The 7,786-nt window shown below is 36.5% G+C and overlaps 1 pseudogene; it reads right to left on the bottom strand.

Moving 5' to 3' along the window:
- Positions 1 to 769: 769 nt before the first annotated feature.
- On the bottom strand, positions 770 to 1,570 carry LOC110209652 (WD repeat-containing protein 48 pseudogene; annotated as a pseudogene).
- Positions 1,571 to 7,786: the final 6,216 nt, after the last annotated feature.

Below are 7,786 nucleotides of genomic sequence, written 5' to 3'. Positions count from 1 at the left end.
GAAAAAGAATCCAATAATTTAAGTGAAGAGTTAACAAAGCCAGCTGGTTTATTTGTCAAATGAGAAGTATATTCTTGAAAGCTCGTGATCTCCAGTGTACGATAATTAGGCACTAGACACTTACCAGAATCATTCCTAGAGCCATGAGAGAGAAGATTCTGCCAACTGCTACCCATCATCAGAAACCCCAAGCTCCCAAAATGAGTGCAGGTTGTTTTTCATTAATTAAAAGAGTTAGTGATTTCATACTTATTGTCCAGGTATTTTTATTTTCTCAGAAACATATTTTATCACTTTTCTGACCTGTGGAATTATCACCAGCCGATAGTTTCTCTTTCTTTAAGGGTTTTGCCCTGAAGATGAGTGAGATTGGAGGTAGAAGGAAATTTCATCGAATATGGGCACATTTTTATCCACAGTGATGTCAATCACTCCCTGGGTTACTATCTTATTGAGAAGTATAGACTCAGCCTCACTTCCAAAAACCCAACACAACAACCTTAAGAGGGTGAGATTTGTCATGGCTTTGCAAATATCACTAAGCTAGGACCTGGAAGTAGCCACTTGCTTTTTGGAAATGATTCTCCTGCACACCATTTACATGGTTCGTCTCATTTTCTTCTTTGTACATGGGCCTAACCTGTGCTCTGGGCCAATGTCCAAGGAGAGCTTTCAGTAAAAGTCCTCCCAAGTTCAGTTTTGGATCTGACCCAATAAAGCAGTCACTCTTTCCCAATGTAAATGTCAACCTCCTAGTTTTGAAATCTACTTAGGACTTTTTATCATTTAAGAATATGGCATTAAATAATATTGGTACCTCCTCCAATAACTTCATTATGCTGTGTACAAAGGGATGGTATAAGACTGTTATAGCCATTGTCAACATCCCCAGAAGTTCTAAATATAGAATCCCCTTCAAAGCCCACTTATTCACTGATAATTTTGTTGTTACAACCCAAACTCTAGGAGAAGGATCAACTTCACATTGACAACACTGTTTTTTTCTTCACAAACTAAGATGTGTATGTTGGAGTTTCTCGGGTTTGTACAATACACCTTGTACAATAAAATAAATGGTCCTTTTCTTCAGAATGCACATGAGTAATGGCCTCCAGAATACTCATAATCAATGCTTTTATTGCCTGTAAGATCCATGGCCCTACATCATATACTCATTATATAGCTATACATATCTGTTAGTGAAGGGACAAGAATTAGACAATTCCATCAGAACTTCTGGAAAGAAACAGTGTTCCATATCTGTTCAATAGCAAAACTCTCACATTATTTGTATGCCTTTTAAGTTTCATTGCATCCCAAACCTTCAAAACCTTTAAGTAGATTAAAACACAATGATTGATCCCAGCTAATTGATTACAAGTCTACAAATAGAATCTTTGTAAACACTTAGCGAAGTTGCAATGATGTTGTTTGAAGCAGTCAGTGCTGTGAGAATAATAACATCTCAGAGATAGATCTGTCTGTCCATCCCAGCTGATGCTACTAACTCCTTGTCCTTGGCATAGGCTAAGGCTTTCATATAATCCTTATGCATCCTTAATGTTAACATACTTGAGAACCACTGGAGAACTTGTGGATAAGTGGTACAACACAGTAAAATGACCTTTTTTTAAACTACAGAAATTCCTAAATTAATTCTTTTATTAAGTGGCATACAAATCACACCAAGAAAGAACAAGAAAAATATTTTAAAATTAATCTGAAGAACAAAAGATAAAGAATCCCAATCAATTAATCAATGAATAAACATTTATTAAGCACCTACTATACGTCCGGTACTGTGCTGAATGCTGATGATACCAAGAGATGAAATGGAAAAAAAAAGTGAGGAAAAAATGGGCCTAAAAGTACCAGATTTTGAGCTATATAACATAGAGGTAATCATTAAAATGATTTAGCATTGGTTAAAAAAATAAAGAGGTCAATCAGTGGAACACATGAGTTACACAATATATAGATATACAGAAGTAAATGAATACAGTTGTCTAGTATCTAGGGAATTTTACTGGATCAAGAACTGAATATTTGAGAGGGGGCAGAGCCAAGATGGTGGAGTGAAAGCAGTGACTTGCTTGAGCTGTCCCCCAAACCCCTCCAAATACTCACAAAAAATGGCTTTAAACAAATTCTGAAGCAGCAGAACCCACAAAAAGACAGAGTGAAACAAATTTCCAGCCCAAGACAACCTGGATGATTGATCAGAAAGGTGTATCGCACCAGGCTGGGAGCGCAGCACAGCGTGGGTGCGCAGGCTGCAGGGAACCTGGAGCAGGCCTCAGAGGACTGAATCGCAGGCAGCTGTGGAGGTTTCCAGACTCCTCAATCCACTAATGCCAAAGACAACTTAGAAGGTCAGTGGGAAAAGTCTGTTTCTGTCGGTGGTCAGAGAGGAAGGTGGGGTCTCAGCTCCATTCCCCAAGAGCCTGGCCCTGGGGGGGGGCAGCTGCTTCCCAAGCTTCCAGCCCACAGACTGAGGGGGAATCCAGTGGCTGATCAGAGAGGGATTGCAGGGATCTCTTTGCCAGTGCTGAGGCAGGAATCTCTTGCTGTGCATCTGGGTCACAGTTCTGGGTGGCAGTGCTGGGGTGAGGAGGAGTGCTGGTGGTGGAGCTTGGAGTGGCTGTGGAGAGGAACCCCTCCTCACAGTTATGGGACAGAAAGGAATACTTGTGGTCACAGGCCAGGAAAGGAGTAAACACCTTGTCCCTTATCATACCACCTTGCAAGAACTGAAAATTTACAGGTCCCTACAAGTATCTCTGAAAACAGCTACACAAACCCCTGAAGCTTGGGACAGTACACTCTCCACATTGGAAGCAGACTCTTACCTTAACAAAGAGTTTAAAACTCAAGTAATTGGCTGGGATCATGAGCAAGCAGCGCAAAAAGAGTCAGACTATATTATCTTACTTTGGTGAAAAAGAAATCAAAATATACAACCAGAAGAAGACAACAAAATCAAAGCTCCTACATCCAAAGCCTCCAAGAAAAATATGAATCAGTCCAGGCCTTGGAAGAGCTCAAAAGGGATTTTGAGAAGCAAGTAAGGGAAGTAGAGGAAAAACTGGGAAGAGAAATGAGAGTGATGCAAGAAAATCATGAAAAAAAGTCAACAGCTTGCTAAAGGAGACCCAAAAAATACTGAAGAAAATAACACCTTAAAAAAGCCTAACCCAAATGGCAAAAGAGGTCCAAAAAGCCAATGAGGAGAAAAATGCCCTAAAAAGAAAAATTGGCCAAATGGAAAAGGAAGTCCAAAAGATTACTGAAGAAAATACTTCCTTAAAAATTAGGATAGAGCAATTGGAAGCTAGTGACTTTATGAGAAATGAAGACACTGTAAAACAAATCCAAAAGAATGAAAAATTAGACAATGTGAAATATCTCATTGGAAAAACAACTGACCTGGAAAATAGATCCAGGAGAGAGAATTTAAAAATTATTGGACTATCTGAAAGCCATGATCAAAAAAAGAGCCTAGACATCATCTTTCAAGAAATTATCAAGGAAAACTGCCCTGATATAGTAGAACCAGAGGGCAAAATAGAAATTGAAAGAATCCACAGATCTCCTCCTGAAAGAGATCCCCAAAGGAAAACTCCTAGGAATATTGTAGCCAAATTCCAGAGTTCCCAGGTCAAGGAGAAAATATTACAAGCTGCCAGAAGGAAACAATTCAAGTACTGTGGAAACACAATCAGGATAACACAAGATTAGCAGCTTCTACTTTAAAGGACCTCAGGGCAAAGGAGATAGGATTACAACCAAGAATCACCTACCCAACAAAACTGAGTATAATCCTTCAGGGGAAAAAATGGTCATTCAGTGAAATAGAGGACTTGCAAGCATTCCTGATGAAAAGACCAGAGCTAAACAAAAAATTTGACTTTCAAATACAGGACTCCAGTAGAACATAAAGAGGTAAACAGGAAAGAGAAATCATAAGAGACTTATTAAGATTGAACTGTTTACATTCCTGCATGGAAAGATGATATTTGTAACTCGTGAGAACTTTGTCAGTATTAGGGTAGTTGAAGGAAAAAATTGTATGTATGTATGTATGTAAGATAGATAGATAGATAGATAGATAGATAGATAGATAGATAGATAGATAGAGGGCACAGGGTGAGTTGAAGATTAAGGGGTCATATCTGGAGAATAAAATTAAGGGATGGGAGAGGATGATACTCGGAGAAGAAAGGGAGAGGTAGAATGGGTAAATTACTCACAAAAAAAACAAAAGAAAAGTCTCTCACAGTGGAGGGGAAACAGGGGAAGGTGAGAGGGAATGAGGAATCTTATTCTCATAGGATTTGGCTTAAGGAGAGGAATAACATACACATTCAATTGGGTATGGAAATTTGTCTTACCTACAGGAAAATAGGGGGAGAAGGGGACAAGAGAGCAGGGGATGATAGAGAGGAGGAAGATTGGGAAAGGGGGTAATCAGAAGCAAATGCTTCTGAGGAGGGACAGGGTCAAAAGAAAGAATAGAATAAATGGGAGGGCAGGATAGGAATTAAGGGAAATAGAGTTAGTTTTTCACAACATGTCTACTAAGGAAGTGTTTTGCATAACTGCACATGTACAACCTATATTGAGTTGCTTGCCTTTTCAATGAGGGTGGGTGGGGAGGGGGAAGGGAGAAAATTTGGAACTCAAAGTTTTAAAAACACATGTTTAGAAAAAATGATTTTGCATGCAACTGGGAAATAAGAAATACAGGAAATGGGGGTACAGAAGTCTATCCTGCTCTACAGGAAAATAGAAGGGGAAGGGGATAAGAGAAGGGAGGGGGGGAGAGATAGAAGAGAAGGCAGACCAGGGGAAGGGGTATTCAGAATGCATGCCATCTTGGGGTGGGGGGAGGGGTGAGAAATTTGGAACTCAAAAACTTGTGGAAGTGAATATTGAAAACTAAAAATAAATAAATTATATTAAAAAAAAGAAAAAAAGAATTGAGTATTTGATCAAAACTGTGGGAAAACTGGAAAGCAGACTGGTCAAAATTGTGTATAAATGATCATTTAATGCTGTTAAGTGAAAATAAACTCCAATATCGGGATCCCTTTGGTAGTTTGATTAGAATAGCATTAAAATGCTAATTAACTTGCTTATTTATCTAATGCTAATTAATTATCAATTATTTAATGCTAATGAATTATTTAATACTAATTACGATTATTAATCTTATTGTCTAATTATTAATTGACAGTATTATTGTCCTTTTTATTAGATTGGCGCTAACCAGCCCTGAGTACTAAATTTTGTTCCAGCTGTATGTTTATTTTTAAAATTACTTTAAGGAGCTCTGTAATTGAACCTATACAAGTCTGTTGTGTGCTTTAGTAGATAGATATTCAGATACTTTATTTTTTTTAGTCATTTGGATTATGATATTCCTTTCGAATGCTATCCCTTGGATTTTTACTATTACATGGAAATTGTATTGATTTTTATAGATTTTTGTGGCCTGCAATATTACTGAAAATGGCAGTTGTCTCATTTAGTATTTTTGCTTATTACCTGTGATTTAAGGAATCATATCATCCGCAAATAGGGGAAATTCTATCTCTTTTTTGTCTTATTCTTTAATTTTTTTCTAATTATTATTCTAGAGTTTCTAAAACTATGTCAAAAGTAGTGGAGAGAATGGGCATCCATGCTTTGCCCCTGTATTTATTAAGAAAGCTCCTGGTATATCCCATTGCACACAGTTCTTGTTCTTGGTTTTAGTGAGATCTTTTTATGATATTTTTAAAATGTCCCTCTCTGTCTTAATTTTTATGGTTTTTAGCATAAATGCATGTTCTATTATTCCAGAGAACTTTTTCTGTATCTTGTTAGAGTAATTGTATGTTGGCATATAATCTTGCTTTAAGAATGATCAATTTTGTTGATGTTTTTTCTAATTTTGAGTCATCCTTGCATCCTCGATAGAAATCTGACTTGGTCATAATGGATGATTTCTAGAATAAATTGCTATGGTCTGTTTGACAAGATATTTTTTTTAAATTTTGAATTGATAGTTATTAATGATATTGATCTGTAGGTGTCCTTTACTTCATCCTTCCTTGGCTTAGATATTAAGACATGTTTGGTTCAGAAAAAGAGTCTGATAGAATACCTTCTGTCTCAGTATTTTAAAATAATTTGTGTAATACTGGTAGTAACTTTTCTTTAAATGTTTGATAGAATTTTCCTTTGAATTCATCAGGCTCGGGATTTTTGTCTTTGGGAGTTCCTTTAAAGCTACTTCAATTTCTTTTTCTGAAATTGGATTTTTTAATATCCATGTTTGGTTTTCTGTTTGTATAGATATTTCATATTGTGTTTATATAGTTTCTGCTGTTTCAATGTGTCTTTCACTACTTCATCCATTCTTCTGAAGACCTTTTTCCTGAAAAACCGTGAGAGTTAATTTCCCTTTGTTGTTTACCATTGATTCAATTAGGGTACATCACATATTCCTCTCTATCTTTTTCTCTTTCCTTTTTTTTTTGCAATCTCATTCTATAATTTAGTTCCACAAAAACATCGATTCACCTGTAGGCAGCATGTTATAAGGTTCAGACTGTAGTGTTTCAGGCCTGCTCCTCCACCATCAATCCTGTATAAGTTTGGCTTTAACACTTGGCTTTTGCTGTTCTCTTATAACAACAATTGTTGTTATACTTCTTTTGAAACCCATAGGCGTCTTTCCCTTTGTAGTATTTTTTCCTCTTTTTCCCTTCCATGGGTTGCTGTATTTGTTTATTATTTTTCATGTTTCTGTTATTTGAGGTGTTTGCAAAGCAAAGATTTTACTCTTGTTTGCAAGGTTTTTTTTGTTTTTGTTTTTGTTTTGGTAGGAATTCTTCAATTACCTCTCTTTCATTGAATGCCCATTGTTTTCATTGATTATTAGGCACAGGTTTATAGAGCATAATATATCGAGTTGTATCTTAAACTCATCTGCTCCTCATAATGCAATATACTACTCCCTTTTGTGATTTCTGGTGGATGCAAAATTGACTTTTGTAATTTGAATTTCCTGTCCTTTATATTTGAAGGCATTTCTCCTTTCAATTGAAGAATATTTTGTCACTTGAATACTAAATTTAATCACTGTGCCTTGGAATTTGCAGTATTGGGATGTGTGTGTGTGTGTGTGTGTGTGTGTGTGTGTGTGTGTTACCTGTAGGTAATCTATGAACTCATTTGATTGACACTTTGTTTTCTGTGTGCAGAAGTTATGAGTAGTTTTCTTGTATCATTTCTTGCTTTATTTCTTGTTCAGATTTTTTGACTTATGTTTTCCTGGGAGGAAAAAAAAATCTTTAAGTTGTCTCTATCCACCCTGTCTTAGAAATAAATGTTTTGCTTATTTAGAGATCATATGTTCTCTTAACTTCTCTTCTTCCAGGTTGTCCTTCATCCTTGTATATTTGCATTTCTAAACAATTATTCTAATTTTCATTTCTTTGGGGAGACTTTCTGCTGTAGATTCCAATTTTTCTTTTCTGCTGATCATTTCTGTTACTTAAATCATAAATTCATCTTTCGCACTTAGTAGTTCTCTCTTGAATCATTCTAGAAAACCCTCTCGCAGTCCCATGCTCTCTTGGGAATACACAGCCTCCTCTGCCTTATCAGGGATTGATTCATTATCCTTTGCCTTTCAGTTCAGAGACATTTAGATAGGTTTGGATGTCCTGAAAGCCATTGCCCCTTCTGTTATTATTATCTCCCTTACTGGTTCATCTGTTTAAAGCCAACATTTTAA

The sequence above is a fragment of the Phascolarctos cinereus genome, unplaced genomic scaffold (assembly GCF_003287225.1).
Source record: "Phascolarctos cinereus isolate Bilbo 61053 unplaced genomic scaffold, phaCin_HiC Scaffold_9;HRSCAF=440, whole genome shotgun sequence".
Taxonomy (NCBI): domain Eukaryota; kingdom Metazoa; phylum Chordata; class Mammalia; order Diprotodontia; family Phascolarctidae; genus Phascolarctos; species Phascolarctos cinereus.
The sequence above is the reverse complement of the archived record's forward strand: the minus strand, read 5'-3'. Positions and strand labels throughout refer to the sequence as shown.